Source organism: Amblyomma maculatum, chromosome 1, assembly GCF_055883805.1.
Source record: "Amblyomma maculatum isolate TAMU_Amacu chromosome 1, ASM5588380v1, whole genome shotgun sequence".
Taxonomy (NCBI): Eukaryota; Metazoa; Arthropoda; class Arachnida; order Ixodida; family Ixodidae; genus Amblyomma; species Amblyomma maculatum.
Window position 1 is genome coordinate 223,104,748 of NC_139344.1, and position 21,396 is coordinate 223,126,143.

Sequence of the window (21,396 nt, forward strand, 5' to 3'; positions counted from 1 at the left end):
CAACGGGAAAAATGAAGCCGTTTTCCGCTTCCGGTCCGCCGTAGTCTTGATCATCGTCGTAGTCTGTTGAGGTTGTTTCTTTTGGGTAGTTCGGAAGATCCAAGGTGCTGTGAACGCTGTATTTTGCTAAAATAATGGTCAATTGCGCTGTCTACGGATGCAGCAATAGGGCCTGGTGTAAAAACTCCCGAGAACAGCTGTCAACTTTTTGGGGTAGACGCGCCCGCTGTGGCGGGTCTTGCACTGTTGCCTCTGCTGCGTCGTTTTGCTAAAATTGCTGTGGCGACTGTCCCGCTCGATGTGATATAAACGCGGTTGTGTATGTGCAAGTGATCGCGCTTACTCAATGACAACTTCATAAACATGCTACTTTCAACCCTTGGAGGACAACCTTTCGGACCGCTGCCACTGGGTTATGCAGCGTAACTGCAACGAATGCTGTGAAGCTATTGCACATTACTAATTAGCTTTTGCTATCTTTTCTCGGTGACTGTGGGTACCATACATACCGGTGCGCGCAGTACAAGCGTCGGGCTAAGATGATCGGGACGCCCGTTCGTGCCTGCTTTGCGGCCATACAAGTCAGCCCCTCAAAGCTTGCTTTCCTGCGGCGTTTTAGTACAATACATGTTATGCTCTAGATGCTTGCGCACAGGGGTTTGGCTGGCAAGCTTTCCGCGACCAAAAATAAAAATAAAAAAGGAAAGTGTCGTTCGTGGAGAATCCGAACTGCGAAAATGCTGCTCGCGGACGAAAGCGAAGCAGTGGAAATCGCTGACGTAAGGGTCGTGTCTACAGTGTGGACGGACTACGTCGTAAATCTGAACAAGGCTGAACCCTTATTAGTGAGATTACTCAAAGTAGAACATGCTGTGCATCATTGTAGTATTAGTCTACCACTACCCCGGACTCCGCTGCCTGCCTGAAGCCTCCCCCTTTGATATGCACTGCTATGGAAACCGAATAAAGTCTGCAACTGAAACAGTTATACCATGCCTTGCTACTATGAATAAAAATAATGTACAACTTACCGTGCCTACTATGACTAACTGCAATCGACATATGTCTGGCATGTTTGGTCCATGACCTTGCAGATCGGTTGTCTCCCTTGAGATGCTTCCATTAGCAACAGGTTTAACAACTAGACAAGCCATGTTCTAAAATGCCTATACAGACGAGAAAAGTGCTATTGCACAATATTTCGTAGGTATAGCAGAGCTAAACTAGCTGACATTTAAAAATATTCAAACTCTGCAGTGCTTTACTCGAATTGTATACAAAATAAAAAGAAATGACAGAACTAACGAATATGCTATATGTATATAGCATGATTTCAGTGTGCACTATTTCAATTCATTCATACTCTTCAATATTTTTAATATATGCAGACTACTTGTGCTTAGTACATTAACTGGAATATGCCATTGAAACTTTTTGGAAAATTTTTTAACTACCTACAAGTGAGTGCAGTAGTGGTTTTTTCAGAGGGGAAATATTGTTAGCACTTAACCCTGGGTGGACTTTTAACATGTAAATTGCGATACTTTTAATATTTCTTACCTAAAGCTTATCACTGCTTACTTTGACCCACATGTTGGAACGTTTTTCCCACAGACACCTAGCACCCTTGCAGTGACAACCATGTATTTCACTTCCCAAAAAAGATGGCCTCAGGCTTTTATATACAAATTAACTGCGCCATTCGTGCCGCCTGAATGTACTGCATGAATGTATTTTGCAATGTAGACTATCTTGGTGTCAACAACACGCATCATGCACAGCTCTTTTAGAAATCTTGAAGTGCCCAATATCAAACTGCTTCCTGCAAGAGTATCACCACCACCAACTGAAAGTTAATTTTGTTAACTGCATTTGGAGCACACATTTCATGACCAACGCATAAGAGTGCTAATACTTGCAGGTGGTACCACTGAACAAAAACACCTGAACTTCTTGATGCTATATTAAAAGAACTTAACTTGAGTCTATTAATCTGCCAAGAGCCAATTCCAAATGGGAGCCACCAGTAGCTAGTCAAATCTACTGCCATAATGCCTTTAGGTAGTGAACCAGGCAGCTTATCTAGCACAAAAACACCAAGCGAACAACACAAAAAGGGTAGTGCTACATCAAACCATGAACACTTTGGGTCTTAGGTTAAACAATTTATTCCAAACAGACATGTATGCCAGCTAACAGGGTTAAGCACAGGGAAAGGATGCTATTACAAATGCATAACTCACTTCTCATAAAAACTTGCTTTTTCCAAGTCACTACAACGGTCAATCGTCCAGGCTACCTTCAACGAGCTCGCAAGTATCAGTCACACAAGGCTTTAATCGAATTATTTGCAGTTGAAAAACAATAAGTACATTTCAAAACCACAATGCATAAATTGCAAATCAAAAGAAATTCTGCACTTCAAATGTCAGCACACAGGGAAGTTCATGTGCCATAATAAATAAGCCTGAAGCCTGCAGACCAAACTCTGAAGCAGTTTTTCCACCAATTCCATGTTGCACAAAAATACTAGTATAGTGGGGAATCTTTATGACTAGTACTGCATCACAAAACAATTGGTGATTCAGATCAAACAACAAAGTGCAAACAAAAAAAGAGATGCTCTCACATAACTCCAAGGGAGCACACATAAAGAGCACAAGCTGAATTTTTTCTGCAAAGAGACACTCCCTAAAAAGAAAGGCACAAGTGCGTATAGAAAGATATTCTGCACATGCCCATTTGCCACACACAGGCCACTAAGGAACAAGAACCAGAGATAATGTTTTGAAAAGTTACTGGGCACATTCGCATAGCATAAAAATGCACCCCCCCCCCCCCCATCAACTTGCATTTATAAATATAAAACACTTCAGTAAACTATTTACACAAACACTATAGCACAGTGCAGCACTATTTTGTGCAGAAACTTGACACAAATATACAAAGTTGCAGTACAACCTAGTTGGGTATTCCGAAACAAGCACACATATTATGAACAGTAGAGTTATTATGACTAGTGTGAAGAGGAAGATGGACCCCTTCGCTGGACACTGACGAAGAAGAAGCAGTTGTGGAAATGCCATCGCGCAGATTGTGTTGTTCTTAATCGACCCGCTTCCTCGCCGACCTCGACGCCCCTCTTCTATATTTTAGTGAAGGTGCAGCCTGATATCCTTCCCTCACGCTGGAGCTTCGCACCCGCACGCTCCCGGTAACTCGTATGGCTGAAGACGAACACCCATCGGCCGCCCCGATGACCCCGCCGCTTGTCTGCTCTGGCTCCTTATGCAAGCGAGATCCTGCAATCTTCAGCGGGATCGACGACACAGACTGTGATCCTTCTTCCCTTCTTTAGCCATGCGCTATTGCACTGGAAAACCACGAATTTAAAGTATTGTCAGCATTTGCCTGAACAATTTAGCATGTTTGGAAAATGCTTGTGCCCTGGTAGCCGCCGGCTGGTCACGATGAGGGCCTCTTCCAACTCATGATGTTGTCACAAGTGAAGCTGCATCCCTGCGCAAGAAAAAAGGGCAAGCTAAGCATGTTCGTGGGCACAACTCTAATTACAAAATTGTTACGCTCCTCTATGAACAGAGAAATCGACAGCTCTGTACAGAACATTTATGTCCAATCACTTGGCTCAAACCAAAATATTGAGAAAACCGCCGTTCCCTTGCACCATGTGCATATCCTAAAGGCCTGTGCAACAAACCATTCTGAAAGTGACTAAAAAATGCATTATTACATAAAAAAAACATTGACCTTTCATGCCATCTAAAAGTCCTCAAATGTAAGCCAATAATTTAGAAACAACAATTCCCATTCCCCCAACTGACAGCGATGGCCGGTGCTGCTGTCTCACTCAAATCTGCCTTACGACAAGTGGACTTACTGGTGTCAGCCGTGGGGATGGCCACTGACTTGCCTAAAACCACAAGGATGTTTGTAGATGAAGGCGCAGCCGGCTAGAAGGGATGGCACATCACTCTGTCTTCCCTTAATTGTGCAATGGCACACGGTCAAAAAAAGTGAACCAAACGAAGAGGGCAGAACCAGCCCGTGGTCTATGCCTCACTGCTGTGCACAATTTGAAAGGCAAATTTGCTAACAGCCAATTCTTCCTGTGCTACATAAACTAAATCACAAACTTTTGTGGGATGATAATGGGCGGAGGAGTAAAAGGTTGCAGATAGCACAGGACAGAGTTATTTGGAGGAATACGGAAGAGGCCTTCATCCTGCAGTGAGTATAGTCAGGCTGATGATGAAAAGCAATTGGATACCAATCAATATTTCGCTTTTCTTACCCTTGGTGTAAACTGTTGCACAGTCCAATTAATGATGGTTATAGAAGTATGCATGATTAGAAATGAGAGGGCATAGACTAAACTACTAGGCATGATAAGCAGTGTCAATTTTGAGTGAGAAAATAAACTGAGGTTTTTTTGCTTGCAATATAGCTGGATTTACGCTATCTTCCAGCAGAATGCATTAGAACTGCTACGCCCTCACATGAAGTGCAAACTTTAAGCGCAGGCTGTTGGCACTACTCAAAAATATGCATAAAGGATGAGTAAAGTACTAAACTGTCTCTCACCGCTTCTTTTATCGTGATGGTGCATAATGCAGCCAGTTGGAAATGGAAAGTTGTATTTTTGATTCTGTGGCCTGCGCAACATTACTCTTCAGAATTTCTGAAAAACAATAAACAAAACAATGAATGAATCATCAAAGACAAGGCTACACTGGTTGGTTTGGGGAAGAGGGTTAGACTAAGAATCTAAGAGAAAGCCTCATGGCTTGTGCTGTACAATGGCCTCATCACACTGCATTTAAATGAGGCTTGTACCTAGTTCTACAAATTAGTTCTTTTTAGTACATATGAATTGCATAAAATGGGCAACGCCACACAGACAGATCTTGTCAAAGGTCTTTGGCAGCAAAAACCAGGAGCTCTGAAGATGGCAATGGATGTGAATACAAGTCAGCCAAAGTTTTCAAATAATGCCCGCAGATGCTGGCCCCCCAACACCGATTGCAACATGTTAGTTAATACAATGCGATCCTCCTTAAGCTGGACACAATTATCCAGTCTGCCAAGCTTCACCACAGTTCCTTCGAACTCTAGCAAAGAGTACTGTCTGCCACGAAATCCTGGTGGCACAAGCCCACTACAGTGCTCTCCTGACAGCCTAGGGTATGAATTGAAGGAGCCTGTGAAAACATTACCAAGGAGGCGTTTCTCACTGAGGCGATTGATAACCTGCTGAAGAGCTCGAGCCTTTGTCCTTACTAGGGTCTTCAGTTTATAGAGGAAGTTTTCAAAAACAAAGGCTGAAAAATCATCAAGAGGGCCAAATTTTCTGGCGTCATCAGCTAGGTGCAACAATGAGTGTATGTTATTGACATAGATCCCCTTTCCATATAGGAAGCCAGCCTCAGTAACAAACTCCATAAGAAGGTTCTCTACCAAGCCCACATATTGCACTGAGTAATTTGGGCATGCAAGGATAGCAATAGCAGCACTAGGCTCCATAAAATGGTCGTAATACTTCCTTTCCAAATTTCCTTTGAGGACAAGTGACCCGTAGTACAGTAGAAAGTTCCTAAACTCAACTGCTTTCCATTGCTCCAAAAATTGCAGTGATCGTGGCATACGCTTCATGTCAGTTGGAACATACAAACCAAAACTAGCAAGCATCGTAGATACATGAAGCCTTGACTGTGATGACATTTTCAAAGCCGACGGCTTTTTAGATGCCCAATAACAAGTGAGTAGTTTCTCAATTACTCCCAAAAAAAACTAGGGGCATATAGTCTAGTGGGAACTGTGTGACCATCCCAACACCTAAGCACTGTAGTGGAGACTCGCTATAGTGGTGATGTTCCTGGGCAAAGCTTCTGAAACCTTGATCAGTCTGCAAGGGCTGTCATGAGAATCAAAAATTATTTTCCTGTCAAGTGCAGAGCATGCACCTTTTTGAGTGCACCTTTCACATCTAAAATAGGCTGTGTGGCCCTTGATGCATTTTATGTTAGCCCTTGTTGGGGCATCACACACAAATGCATTGATTTTCACAGCATAAACCTTCCCATTGTACATAAGGGCCTCGTCAAGCAACTTCCTCATTTCGGAGACAAAAACAAAGTATAAGCTCGCATCCCCTGGCTTGCTGTCACCCTCATAAAGAGCAGCAACAAATGGAGAGGAGTGTGAGCTTTCCTTCACAAGCACGAGAATCGGCGAGAATTGTCTTCTCGGGCTTCGCGAGATCGGAAGGCCGTCTACGTTCACAATGAGTGACAATGTCTGACAATCTGCAGGAACAAGTGCAACATGTTCTTCCAGAAAACGAGAAATTTCAAAGTGGTGGTAATGACCACTGGTCATCACTGCTGGATCAGTATGCCTCTGCCTCTTCAGTGACGTTCTAGCATCCGTGGGTAACTCTGGATGGTATGGCTTCAGCACTTTAAGCAGGAATTAAGGTGTGAAACAGGCAATTGACTATTATAGCCAATACACACAAGTCCTTCTCTATACACTGAGTAGCGGCACCAGACTCAACCTGTTGACTGTCAAAAATCCACGACAACTCTGACGCTGCACTGCCTATGCCCTTCCTATGTTAGAGACACTGCTAGCGGTGCCAAAATCCGACAGGTGAGAACTGTGGCTTTCATCTGTATCCTCCGCTGGCGCTGATAAAAAGGATAAAATTACCCTGTGTAGTGAAAACATGTCTTGATCCAGTGCTGCTACTGTTGCGCACAATCTTCTGTCACGACCATTATCAGGACTGACATCTGCCAAACAGTTTTCTAGTTCGTCGTTAACAGCCTCTGCTATTCTCCAGCGTCATTGCTGGATCAACACTTCACTTAGCGAACATTTTAACCTCTTCATGATATAATGAATGTAGCACTTTACCAAACTATCACGAAGGGCATGGGTAACACATGCATATATGCATGTGTTACTGGCTGGCGCCGTCTGCTGCGACCCGGTTGCAGCAGCGAAATGCTTCCTTGCAGGAGCAAAATGCTTGCTGCAACCCATGACATCTCATCCGGTTTAAGAAATAATGTCACATCCGGCTATTGTTTTGTGGGTAGGTGGTTGTTTTTAGTAGCAAAATGGCTGGTCGTCGTCCTTCATGGTGGGAGCCGTGAGAGCTGTGTCGCCGTGCCAGCTGTGCGCTCTCGTGTTGTACGTTACGTAAGCAATTTTTTCTATTCTTCAGATATTTCAGTATGCATGTATTGAGTCATTGCCCGTTGTCTGGAGTTCTACATTTAGTTTTCAACTTCCCTGCGCCCGAATGTTCTGTTGACGACCATTGAGCCTGCCTGGCCGGCAGTGGGCCCAAATGCCCCAAAGGTGTATTATCGAAAGTTTCAATCGAAAGCTCAACACAGTTCGACACTACGGAAGATGTGGTTAAATACCATTTATTAGGCCAACCGCAAAAAAATCTCAGTCATGTAAAGCACGCCTGACTATCAGTCTTGCGTGCGCTCGAAAAGGGCAGGAAACTTGGGCAAGCTTTCCACAGCGGCCTGGGTGAATAGTTAATGATTGTAATGTCTATGAGCTGATAGAGGGACTTTAGGAGATACTAGAACATGACAAAACAACACATAGAAGCAAGAAAGGTGAGTATCACACAGGCCTGTGTCGGAGGCTTTTGTTTCGATGCACCATGACGTACTATCATTTTGTGTGGTCCTCGTTGCTGTGACGCGGATATCATACCTCATTTTATGAGTGCGCACTGTCAAATGTATGCAGGGCCGCTTTCTAATTATGGTGAAGTAAGCGATTTCGCCTTGTGTTTAAACTGCATCAACATGTACATACGTGTCTTAAATTCAATTTGTTTTGTGTGTGTGAAGATCGCTTATAAGCTGATGTCTAATATTTGGTACGCAGAGACCTTCCTGACATGTGTTTTGGAGTCTAGCATGTGCTTGCTGGTTGCTGAGGCTGAACAAACGGGACTGAAAGGCGGAGGCAGCATATGCTCTAACGCCACAAGGTGAGCCCTGCACTTAATTTCAAAACAATTGCTGTGCCACTGCGACTGGTCATTTGTTTTACATGGGGAACATGCTTGGGCACAGGTCACCAGTTTGCATAGAGTTCATGAATGAATCAAACAAGCAGGCATTCCTGCAGCTGCAGTGTCCAGCTTGTAGTTTGCAGCTTTCTTTCTCAGCTGCAATTAATGCACTGCAAACAGTGTGCAATGTAACTGTTGATTCAGACTAACAAAACCAGACTAGCTCCAAAAACAAATAAATGTTTGCACGAGATGGAAGATCAAACCACACTATATTGCCTTCTCAATTTGCTATGAGAAACTAGCAAAGCTGTCTTTTTTAACGAATGATATTCCTGCACAGATTCGTTGTGTCGCTTTTTTGTGCGTGTGACAAAGTTGCTGCAAGAACTTTATAGCTTTCGAAACCACTGTGAAAGATAAAATGAGGTCTGTAAGACTGTCATCAATGGCTTGCAAGACAAGCAGCACAGAATGTACACCCTGCCAATTCTTTAACAGTACCGCGCGAGCGTCGACTGTCCGAGCAGAAGCAAAGTGGAAATCAGGACAGGAAACAAGCAGGGAGGTGTAGTCATGCTGCTTCAGCGAGTTTTGTCTGCTGGGCTGTTCTGCTCCATCGGCAGCAACCCCTTGAATCAAGTTTCATATCGGAGTTCTGGGAACGTTCTGCTATGTGCTTGTGGCTTCAATCTGTGCAAACTTGTAACGTTCCAAATATTACACTTGTCCCTGGTTCTATTTGCAAATACTGTCTCAAGGGTTTCTTTTTTTTTTTTTTTTAAGCAATGAAAGTACAGATACAACAATTTTTCAAAAGTATCATGCTGGATTTTTTATCGGAAATGTGTGTACTTTGAAAATATTATTTGTACGATATGCAGATATTGCGGCTAAAAACAAACAATGAGAGCTTCTCCGGGCACCGATATGCCTACCAGCCGATTGTGGCAGGGTTGCTTCACATTGATCAAAGCAGCGTAGCAAACGAGGTTCACTGCAGGAGCAAAAATTGTGAGCACGCCCTCGCACTCTACTGCTTTGTCATCTCTGCATCTTCTGGCACTGCTGTGCCGGGCAGTCGACGGCACAGCAGTGCCGTCGACTGCCCGGCACAGTCCCGGCACAAAATTGGCCAGGTGTACACTGCCTACGGTGGTGCCCGTTTCGTAGCAGAGGCAATGCCTGTCTAAAGTATATCCTCTTCACTTGACGAGCAAAGAAGCATTCTAGTTTCCCTTGCTGAGAATGGGGAATGCAGCTCCTCCACTCCATCCACTATCTTCTCCCTAACGTCGAACACTTTCTTTCCGCTCATCAGAGATTATACTTTTATTCCAGGGGCCTTGGCGCACGGCTCGCGGAGCTGTGTGATGCAGTCCGCCAGCTCAAAATTTTCAGCTGACGTTTTGAAAGCATTACCACCAGCCCTAATTTCCAATTCAAATAAACTCAGACTTTGTACCAGTTAGTACGCATTCATTTTTGAAAAGGCGTTGACCACTTCATCTGCATCAACTTTCATTTGACATCACTATGCCTTCAAAAGCAAGGAGCCAGACATCCTGCCTTCTCTTTTATTTCCAAGTGTGCTTTTTTTTTTTTCTTGAGGATTATAAGTGTGGTATTTATTAACAGGTGTACCATTTCAGTACCTCTCTCCGAGCAATCCTGAAGCTGCTCTTGTCTGGCATTCAAGTGAAAAGGAGCACGCATTGCTTTTCTCTTGCAATAATAGAAGAGCTTAGTCTGGCAAAACGAAGTTTTGCTTATTTTTGTTCATTTTATTGTTATTTATTGTACTTTGTTTCCTGTTGTTTTGTTATTTTATGGCTCCTGGGTTATGAGAGAAAAAGCTTTCTCAATGCAGCCCACGTAGCAATATGAGTTTGAGACCCCCTGCTCTATGTCCATAATGGCGTGGCAATCAATGGATAATTCGTAATGAGTTAGTCTGAAAGGTAATCGTTTAGCAAAAGGCTACCATATGCCACTAGTCGGCCCGGACCCACAACCTCCGCATCATGGTGTTAGAATAGAAGTGTGTGAATGGGCTGCTCCGCACTGAACAGTAAGTGGCGATACCAATGCTCTGATTTCCGTAGGCTGCCGAGAGACTGCGTTGACGGTTGGTGGCCGCGGGTTCGCTGGGTGCCGCAAGGATTGCCAGTCAGTTCTCAACTTGCATCGGTGCGCATTTTGTTTTTCTCGCTGACGCCCCGCTCCACGCCTTTCTTCGATCATGGTATATTCTAAGTTGTAATGTAATGTAATGTGAAAAAAAGAGCATTGTTCTCCGCTGCAATACAGGCTACGTATTCTGCAATGAAAAATGTCAGCTTTTTTCGGTGCGAAAAGATGTCGAACAGCTTCAGCTATGGCGGCCGGCATACCAAGAAAGGACCGAGCTATACAGTCACTGTTTGTGAGGGGCATTTGGAGCCCAGGTTTGTGTCCAAAACATGGACGACAGAGTTAAATGGGCATGTGCTGCAGCGTGTTGCTAGCAAAGGAAGCGGTCCCCACGATATTCTCTGCCTGCCTTACCTTTCAGACTTCGAAAAGTAGAAAGCGACCCACTGAAAGGCAGCCCCAGGAACCGAAAAAATAGATCGTCAAACCTTATGTAGAAGCGTCAGGTGAAGGTAGCACGTGCTTCACACGACACTGCGTGGGCATGGACAGGCCCAAAAGCCGGGTGCGGCCCAACCCAGGGGCCGTCTGGGCCGACACATTAACATTTTTGCTGGACCCGGGATGGGCTTAAACATACGGGCCCAAGCCGGATTTGGGCTTGTACACAGAGGGCCGATGTCCGGTTTATAGTCACTTTGTCAGAGTAAAGTACACATCCGCAGTGTCGCTGCAGCAAAATGCATGAAATAACCATGGTACGCTCAGAAAAAAAAGTTTAGTCTTCTTAACTTATTTATTTACTTATTACGGCACCGCGGTGGCTTAGTCATTAAAGCTCTCTAGTACTGAGCTGGGGTACACTAGTCTGATCCTAATTGGGAGGCAGCATTTTGGTCGAACCTGAAAGCATGGCAGGCATATACTTAACGATGGCAGTTTCATTGAAGAACCCCAGGTGGCCGAGTGATCCGGACGCCTAGGCTACGGCGTCCTCACACCTTGAGCCTGTTTGGGACCATTGCTCTAGAGACATACTAGCCCTTTTGTTGTTTTTTTGGTGTTATGTACACCTTTTCTTTTTCTCCACGTGAGAAAATTCAAAACCAAATGTGGGTATGGTTTTCATTTTAATCTGTTGATTGGAACGTCTCATAACTGAAATAGCCGCAAAGACTTGATAGAGTTTAGAAATCTCCTAGAAGATTAAATAAGATAAATCTTGAATGAGCAATCTTTTAATCGAGTCAATCAGTGTCGTAAACAATTAGGCGCGTGCCGGCCACATTGAACGATACAAACGAATATATGAAATTACTCCCCTCGGTGACTGAAGAGCAGCAGTCAGACCCCGCTCTTGCATGTTTTAAAGCGTAAAATGCCATGTGCGGGTTACGCTGGTGTGGTGCAGCGTGGAGTTCGCCTAATAAATTAGAGTAGCGCCGGATGACGCTGTTTCAGCTATCAGCGAGCACAGGCAGTCTGGTCTGCGATAAGGCGCTTCCGCATATGGTCAGTTTTATATACCACTGGAGGCTAGGAACTGGAAACCTCATACAAACCACTGGGAAGGGCCAACATTCGAACGCTTGATGAGGTGCGGTCTTTTTCAAGGTTGGTGTTCAACACTCATGACGTCTCAGCCACAGAACAGTCTTGCTGCTGCAGTGGCGCCCTCTTTCTCGACAGGGGAAATTGAGGGCGGGGGTGGGGGGACCTTCTACATGCAGAATCAGTGAAGAGCATTGCAGCCAGAACACGTGCCGGCCTTGGCGGCGGTGCTGTTGTAAGCTATGATATAACAGCACCTGTCGCACACCACAGGGCGGGCACGCCGCCTGAGCTTCTTGTCTTTCTTCTACCGCCGTGGCCCCCAGTTCACAGATACATTAATTCGAGAAGAATATTGGCTTTCTCTTTCTTTGATGGAGGTGATACCTACGCTTGACTAACGGCAGTTTTGGCTTGGCATGAAGACTACATACGCACACAATTGGCTGCTTTGCATTTATTAGAGATTTTAAACAGTTATATTTTGCTGCACGCGGTGTCTAAATATTAAAGCCTCCTCGCAAGAAGTCCGATGACATAATTTTTTTTTCTTTCTAATTGAATGCGAATCATGGCCAAACTGACTGCTTCATGGGGGACATGGCTCTTAAAGCTATTTTTCCTGCGTTTTTCAACAAATTTGATAAAGCCTGGTATTCTTATGTAGTTTCTTGCCCCGATTTCAAATATGTAATTATGTTTCCAACTGGCCAATTAGTTCAAAAGATAAATGAAATTGTTCATAATTTGCAGGAACAATGAAAAAATAATCACACTACAAAAATTCACATGAATACTTTGCTAGGTACTAGAAAGCATAACGAATATAATGTTAGGCGCACTTTTGATTAACAAATATTAGCGATGTTATAGCAGTTCAAAGTTCACTGTTCCAAAAAGATTTAGAGCAAAATTGAAAACTTTTAACTGCTATAACATTGCTAATATTTGTTAAATAAAAAAAAATGCTCCTAACATGGTATTCATTACTCTTTCTAGTACCTAGCAAAGTGTCCATGTGAATTTTTTGTAGTGCTGTTATTTTTTCATTGTTTCTGCAAATTATGAACAATTAATTTCATTATCTCTTGAACTAATTGGCCAGTTGGAAAAATGGTTACATGTTTGAAATCAGTGCAAGAAACTGAATCAGAATGCCAGGTTTTATCAAATTTGGTCAAAAAATGGAAAATAATTTTAAGAGCCACGTCCCTCCTTAAGTAAAAGCGAAATGTAATACAGCTGACATATTTCGTGGTGTGTTTGGAGAGTGTAAATGGCCTAAACTAATACATTCTTTTTCAGTGAATTTCTAACAGTCTAGAGTTATCATGGGAAGACGAAAGAGTCACACTGGTCGTACTGCCCGAATCCGTGAGAGTCTCACTGCCTGTCGGAGGTTGGGCACACTACGAGCAGTGGCGAACCGCGCCAGCGCGGCTCGTTCATACACAACCCTTCAGACACCACGCTCCACATCATGTTCTACTTGGCAGTTGCTGTATTTCATTTTAAATGCCAAAAGACGAGACAGAGAATAGAAGCGAACGAGATGAGGCTGGCTTCTCTGTGTCTCGTCTTTTGGCTGGTTTAAAATGAATGATTACCAACTCGCCCAGTCGTTAACCTTGTTGCTGAATTTACAGGGCATTCCCACGTCCGCTGCTGTGGTTTAGTTTAGCACTGGTGAACGCTGTCTATGTTGGGATACATGCAACATAAATAGCTTGAAAGTAAAAGATTGCACAGCCATCATTGTAGCTAGTTTGTAAAGCATGGGAGGCATAAGGTGGAGGTCTCGGACCTCGACGGTGGCATGTTTCTTGTTTTTGTTTTTCTAGTTTGCAATGAGTTATTTTTCATTTGAGATTAGATACACTGCTAATTACCTTTCATAACCAATGCAGATTTTGTTTTTTATTAGTTAATTATATGCTTTCCTCAAATTTATTCTGTTGGTTTGCATATACCTGTGCCGTAACAGGGCCTTTATATATTTTTCCTTTTCTGCTAAATAGAAGAGCATGAGCCTCTCATAGCCTGTGTTGCTTTGGGACGTTAAATCCCACAAGCCAGACCAGCATGAGCCTCGTTTCTGGCAGTCGTAGATCTATTTCATTGAGCCTCTTTGTTAATAATAAACTTGTCAAACATATGTCAGACAAAAACACAGTATTATGGGTGTGACATCATGAAGGTGTCAATCATTAGAAATGTCACAAGTGTTGGGCAGGCATGGAGGGCCTATCATTAACGTGTCAAAATTAAGCAAGCTCCGGTGCCACTCAAGCGAAAAAGTGAGAAGCCACTGACAGAAGGCCATGGAGTAGGGCATTTGAAGGAGGAAAGGGCTACCCTTGAGTGCAGTCTATCCTCACTGAAGGGATTACTGACCAGTGCCTTGGAAATTTTATCAGAACAGGCATAGATAAAAAAAATATGCACAAGATAGGGAGTGGAAATGTGCTGCTTATTGATGTGAACTCCAAACTAGTCTAGTGGTGCTTAAGCGCATCATAGTGGTATAGTCCACATTTCTCAAGCTAAAATAGTCATGCTTTTAGTCAATTTTATCGTTCGGGCATCAAGTATAGAAACAAGCATTGCATTTTAGACACAACTGGCTATAAAAGCCCACCGCTGTGGAATTGCTGTTCAGTTCGGCAGCAGTGCACGCACGTTGCGGTAGACTGATCAACGTATTTTTTCACAGGTGAGCACAAACAATCATTGATTAGCTCTTTTAACTAGTAGAATGCATTGCACTGCTGCCCCAGCAAAGATTTCTTTCATTGTGAAGTGTTTATTTTCTGTCGCATTTTTTCTGCACCTGTCAAGCATGGGAGGCAAAGTTGAAATGGAGAAGTTGCTAGCAGATTTTCGCAGAGAGATACGTGCAAGACATCAGGGAACTTAAGGAGAGCATACGTTTTTGCAGCGACACCTGTGATGAGGTCAAGGAAATAGGAAGTGACATTAAGGCCCTCAGATCAGAAATACAGGCACTCACTGCGCGAAATGAAAGGCTTAAAGCCGAAAACCAAAGGCTTGAAAATCGCCTTAATGAGCTTGAGCAGTATAATCGAGGCAATAATTTGGAAATCAAGGGTGTTCCAGAAGAACACGACTCGACTGCCATTGTAAAAAAAATCGATGAACTGGTGGGCGAGACCATACACGACGCAGACATAGATATTTGCCACAGAGTGCCGACAATGAATGGAAGTGATAAGAACATTGTCGTCCATTTTGTAAGTCGCGCAAAGAGGAATGCACTGCTTGCCAAGGCTAAGAAAAAGAAAATTGCCACAGATGACCTTAACATTTCCACAGATGACTCTGACGAGTCAAGCAGTCCGATTTATGTTAACGAGCATTTGACAAGGGAGAACAAACAACTTCTTGGCGCTACTGTTGCAAAGAAAAAGCAAGCTAAATGGAAGTTTGTCTGGACAAGCGGGGGCAAAATCTTTGCGCACAAGGATGAATCGTCCAATATCATTCATGTTGCTACGAAGAATGACATTGCCCTTATTCACTGACTGTAACCGCAGTTCAATCAACTCCACTGGTTAATTCATGCTGCACGTATCAATGGATGACTCTATAGAATGTGTTTCACTTGCTGAAAGGGTCAGCCTTTTTAAACCATGCTTTTCTGTTTTATTTGAATTTGAGAAGCATACGGACAAACAGGATGACTCGATTACTTATCTGGATGAACTAGAGGTGAATTTTGACGCATTGTTGTTTTGTGAGACCTGGTTAGATAGAACCGATTCTTCCCCTCAAATTTGTAATTACTCGTGCATGAAGTTGGATCGAAACGGAAAAGGTGGCGGTGTCGCCATTTACTTGCGGCACCAGTACGCAAGTGAGGTAATTGATGACATTACGGATTCAAATCCTGACGTTGAGTGCTTAGGGATTGATACAAATAAATTTATACTTGTTGTGTACAGACCGCCAACCGGTTATAAGCGACGTTTTTTTGGAAAAGTTTGAGAAGGTGCTCGAATACTGTAAATCTTGTCAAAAGCCATTCTTTATCATGGGTGATATCAACATCAACACAATTTCTGATGACACTCATTCACGTGATTTTAATAATCTTATTGCATCGTACGGTTGTGTAAATACTGTAACCGAACCAACTCGAATTACTCCCAGCTGCTCTACATCCATTGATGTTTGTGTAACGAACCATGTTGCCTCAGAGTTCATTTCTGGCACGCTTTCGTCTGACATTAGTGGTCATCTACCTCTTTTTTATGTCACGCATCCCCTGTCACAAAAGACAAATAATGACAATTATTTCCAGCATAGAAATATCAATGAGCTGTCACTCAACACATTTAAAGCTCTAATTCAACAAGTAGATTGGTGTCCAGTATACTTAGAGATTGAAGCAGATAAAGCATTTGAAGCGTTCTTAAATATATTCATGAATTGCTATGACTCTGCGTTTTCACTACAAAGATCAAAAAAGTGCAAAAAGAAAATAAAGAAACCATGGATAGATAATGCATTATTTAAACGAATAACAGCTAAGAATAAAATGTTCCACAAATTTCTTGCTACTAAAGACATAAACCTATTTGCGGAGTACAAGAAATTTCGAAACAAATTAAACGCTGATAATAAAGAAAATATTATGAAGGAATGTTTTTGAAAATAAAAATTAATCCTGCAAAAATATGGAAACAGGTTAACGCCCTCGTCGGCAAAAACCTAAATTCCCCCCCATTGCAACAAATGTTTTTAAACAGGAATGTATACAGCGGCAAACAGTTAGCAGATGAAATGAATAAATACTTTATCAATACAGCAATGCGCCCCCAACACCCAGCCGACAACAGAAGCAATGTATGTTCACAAATTAAGTCTATAGTACTAAGTGCTGTTACGCCAGCGGAAACTGAAAAACTAATACAGCAATTAAAGCCAAATGCGGCAAGTGGTTATGATGACATACAAGCCTCGACCGTGAAGTATGTTTCGTCTGAGATTAGCCCTGTATTGTCACATTTAATAAATGTATCTATTTCAACTGGCATATTTCCAGATCAGTTTAAAATAGCTAAAGTGGTACCTATACACAAAGGAGGAACGCGAAATGAGTTCACAAATTACAGACCAATTTCAGTCTTACCGGTATTTTCAAAGGTATACGAAAAGGCTATAAATAATCGTTTGACTGTGTTCATCCAGAAACACAAGATAATCTCACCCTTTCAATTCGGGTTTCAAAAGAACAAGACGCCCGAAGAGGCCCTGCTTAAAGTAAAACCATTTATTATAAAAAATATTGAAACAAGAATGTACACTCTGGGAATCTTTCTTGATTTAAGAAAGGCCTTCGATTCAGTTAACTATGAAACTTTGCTTTATAAGCTCCACAAGTATGGAATTCAAGGCGTTGCATCAGACCTCATTAAAAGCTATTTATCATACAGATACCAATTCGTAAATCTCAATGGAGAGCACTCGGAAACTTAGAAATAAAACTTGGAGTACCCCAAGGTTCCATACTAGGTCCCACACTATTTTTGTTGTATATAAATGATATAACTGAGGTTAAACACACACCTGAAATAACCATCTTTGCTGATGACACTAGTATATTTTTCATGGGCAAAAATGTGCAGGGGATCGAAAAGGAAGCCAATCTTTACCTATCCCAGCTGTCTATCTGGCTCGAGAAAAATAGTTTGCAGCTGAACACGCACAAAACAAAGTTTATACTATTCAAACCAGTTAACAAAATTTCTAAAGAAAGCATTACACTTAATACAGAATGGAATATATTGATCAGGTGTCTACACAAAATTTTTAGGTGTCTGGTTTAACGAAGATTTATCCTAGACTCCGCATATTAATCACCTTCTAACCGATCTTTCCCGTGTCGTAGGTTGTATTAGCCATATAGCTCCTCTTATCCCTCTCTGGCTTAAAAAAACTTCGTATTACACATTATTTTACTCGCGTCTACTTTATGCAATATTAGTCTGGGGTACCACGACGAAAGGAAATTACGATAGGCTGCTTGTACTGCAAAAGCGCATTCTACGTCTATTTGAAAACTACAAATGTAAAATAAGTGACTTGTCAACCCAGCCACTCTTCCTAAAATATGATTTATTACCAGCTAACAAGGTATATTACTTTAAACTGATGCAAATCATCCATAAAAGAAAGCTGTACACAAGGTACACAGATATATCTCCACATTATAGCTTTCGAACTCTTGCACATAAAACAAAAGAAGCCAGAACCAATTATGGCAAACAGGATATTGAATATCAAGCAGTAAAATTACTAAACCTTCATTAACACAGGATTGATCTTACGTTACCATTTAATTCCTTCAAATCAGCACATAAAGCATTCCTAAAGACCACAGAATATATTTATTGAATATAGGTGCACCCATCTGAATCCAAATGATCAGTTTTCGTTTTTCTTGATGATTTTTTTTTTCCTTACAGTCTATGTCGTCATGTTATTTCCTGTCAAATACAGATCCATATTTTTATTGCATTTTTCTTCTCATCTTCGCGCTGTCACATATTCTCTTATGTGTTTGTTTCGCTCCAAAGTGGCGTTATACTGTAAACTGCATTGTGTGTTGATATGTATCTTGTATATCTATTTTTTTTTAATTTGCTGTATTGTTAATCAGGACATTTCCCTTTGTATGCATCGTAACGTGTTGCCTGTTGCGAGCTGCACATGGGAGACGAGGCCTTGTCAGGTTACACGCCTTTTGCCTCGTCTTCCACTTTCACTTGAAAGGAAAAAATAAAGTGAACTGAACTGAACTGAACATTTTCTGCTAGTTTGTTCCAAATTGTTGCTAAAGTCATTTGTGTTATTTTAAACATCTGTACATTTTTTGGCTGTTAGTCTTGTATTTTCAGCAATGCATTGATCTTTGAATAAAAAGTAATCAAATAGGTTATTTTGGTATGTCAGGTATAAAAAATTCAGCTAATAAAATCATTTGACTTTAGAAACATGCTCCAAAACAATTTGAATGCTTCAAAACTCCCATTTTATAGCTTCAAAGTGCTCGAGCCTGCCTCCACCTCTCCAAGTTGGTTTGTGGTTCAGGTCATTATTGACAGTTCTGCATGACTGAATTGATGTCTTCAGTTTGGAGTTTTGGAGAGGGTTGCATCCATTGGGAGGAGTGAAAAATGCTGGCCGAAGATAAGGAACGCTGCATTATGAAATTGTTTCATAAGCAACCATCTCATGGATGATGGCACTTGAAAGCGTTTTGACTGGAGGTACTCGCACTGCTTGGGCTAGGCCAGTGCAGCACTTCATCTTACAGGAACATATGTACCTAATTTTGGTCGCATTTTGCTTGTTAACGACATGCAAGACATTACTCTGTACAGATCATCACCTGGTTTTTATCTTCAACTGCTAAATAATTTATAATTAATTTTTTGTCTTATCTGTTTCAGGGTGTTTATACTCCATTAGCATACTGAATGTTAGTAGTGCTGCTACTGCACTTAAAGTCAAGTGTTGGTCTCTGTTTGCAATATTCTTTAGCTGCTTTGAGAGGTATGATGCTCATGGACAGCCTCCTTAACAACATGAACTGGTGTATTTGTGATAAGGACCATATATTAAAGACAGCCAGAGGTTTTATGATGCTAGGATTGTAGCAACTGTTGTGGTGCTGCAGTTCAGTGAGGGATTTGGCCATCTCATGGTTGTTGCCTGTTTGCTGTGGCCACCCTCAAAGTAAATAGCTATGGTCCCGTCACATAGTTTGAGAACTTCTTGTTACTTGTATGGAAACTACTGTTTGGCACAAAATGACTTGTGGCTGCCATCATGTGCGTTATTGATGGCGAGCGACTACATTTGGGTGGAACAGTTCCTCATTCTTTTTCACAGCCCATAGGAAGGATTTCGCAAGTTTAGAAAATGAAAAGTCCACAGCTGAGTCAGTCGCAATTCTGGAATCATGCTGTGTAGTCGACAAACGCTACAATCCGAGAGTAATGCATGTTGTCTAATGAACAGTGCAAGTGAAACTTCTTGGATACAGCAGCAAATGAAAATGTGCACACATGGTTTTCAAGATGTCTCAACGTTTATTTATATGCTTCAGTTCAGTTCAGTTGTGTCCGACTCTTCGTGACCCTATGGACCATGTCACGCCACGCTTTCCGGTCTCTCACTATCTTCCTAACATCACATAACTTCATCTGCAGTGCCTCGAGGATGCCATCTAACCATCGCGTTCGCTGCCTACCCCTTCTCCGGCGACCCTCAATCTTTCCCAACATCAAATCTTTCTCCAGCGACTCCTCTCTTCTCATCAGATGACCAAAGTAGATGAGCTTTAACTTTAGAATTTGACCCTCCAATGAGCAGTCAGGGTTTATGGTCGACAATATCGACTGATTTGATCTTCTGGCAGTCCAAGGAACTCTCAAGAGTCTTCGCCAGCACCACAATTCAAACGCGTCAATTCTTCGGCGGTCAGCCTTTTTCACAGTCCAACTCTCGCATCCATACATCACAACTGGAAAGACCATAGCACGAGTTATACAGATCTTGGTTGGCAGACTAATGTCTCTGCTCTTTACTAGGCGGTCAAGGCTAACCATTTCTCTCTTTCCCAGAAGCAGGCGTCTCCTAATTTCATGGCTGCAGTCTCCTTCCAAGGTATATATGCTTCACAATATACCAAAGCCTGCATGCTTGTGTTATACCAAAGCACAATCAGCTGTCTGTTCTGATGTCTGTGGCCAGTGTTGATAACTTTATATCAGTTCTTTACCACCCACGGTGTCCATTTCTGCTGTGCATGTGCACTGCAGTGATACATTGTCGCACGCATGCAGAGAGCACTAGTACTGGCCTTACTTAGGGTAACCTTTTCGCTGTTTTGGCTTTTCTCATTCTTGAGCTATGCTACATGGTGCACACTTTTCTTTTGGTCTGGTTCCTTTGACGAGTCATGAATTCAGCATTTGTGCTTCTTTCCTTTTTGAAGGTGTAGTGGCCATATGCAAATCCACTATTAGAATATATGAGCTGCTGCTTAGTCTGCAGTCCTGTTATCTTTTTATTTAAATTTGGTACGTCTCTGAGTTTTTCTGAGTGTTATGTTATTGTTCTGAGCTTGCATACTTTTGTTTTTTCTCCCCATGACAGCCGATCCTGCACGTGACTGATGCTAGTCGAGAGATCACAACAGCTGCCCACCTTTCAAAGCATGGCATTCCCTGATCCAAGTTGACTGCTCCCTGTGCTACTGGCTCAACAGTGTACCCACAAGTCTGCACTTCACTTAGGAGCGTAATGGCAACACACACACGTTGGCCATAGCATCTGTGTCAAAATAAAGTATTCCTACTTATGTGCCTTTTCATTCATTAATAACACACATGATTGGAGTAATAAACACTCCAGTGCCAAAACACCATGTTGACAAACAAATTTATGTTTAGACTGCCTACCTTCTGCATTACTTCCCTTTTGTAGCCTACCTAGAAAGGTAAGTATTTACTGTGTGTCATAGAACCACACATATTTCTGTTATTCCTTTCCAGACAGGAAATAATCCGCAAAACCAGTGAAGTAAGAAAAGTTCGCAGATATGTTTCGTAGAA

The 21,396-nt window shown here is 42.3% G+C and overlaps 1 long non-coding RNA gene and 1 pseudogene across 1 annotated transcript in view; both read right to left on the reverse strand.

The window, feature by feature from the left end:
• Positions 1–2,150: 2,150 nt before the first annotated feature.
• The window catches only part of LOC146205717 (uncharacterized), a 31,855-nt gene continuing 12,609 nt past the window's right edge, over positions 2,151–21,396 (reverse strand). The window contains exons 2-3 of the long non-coding RNA XR_014703216.1: positions 4,603–4,699; positions 2,151–3,519 (exon numbers count right to left, since the gene is read on the reverse strand). This is a non-coding gene — a long non-coding RNA (uncharacterized LOC146205717). The remainder of the gene's footprint in view (positions 3,520–4,602; positions 4,700–21,396) is intronic.
• On the reverse strand, positions 4,878–6,912 carry LOC146205718 (uncharacterized; annotated as a pseudogene).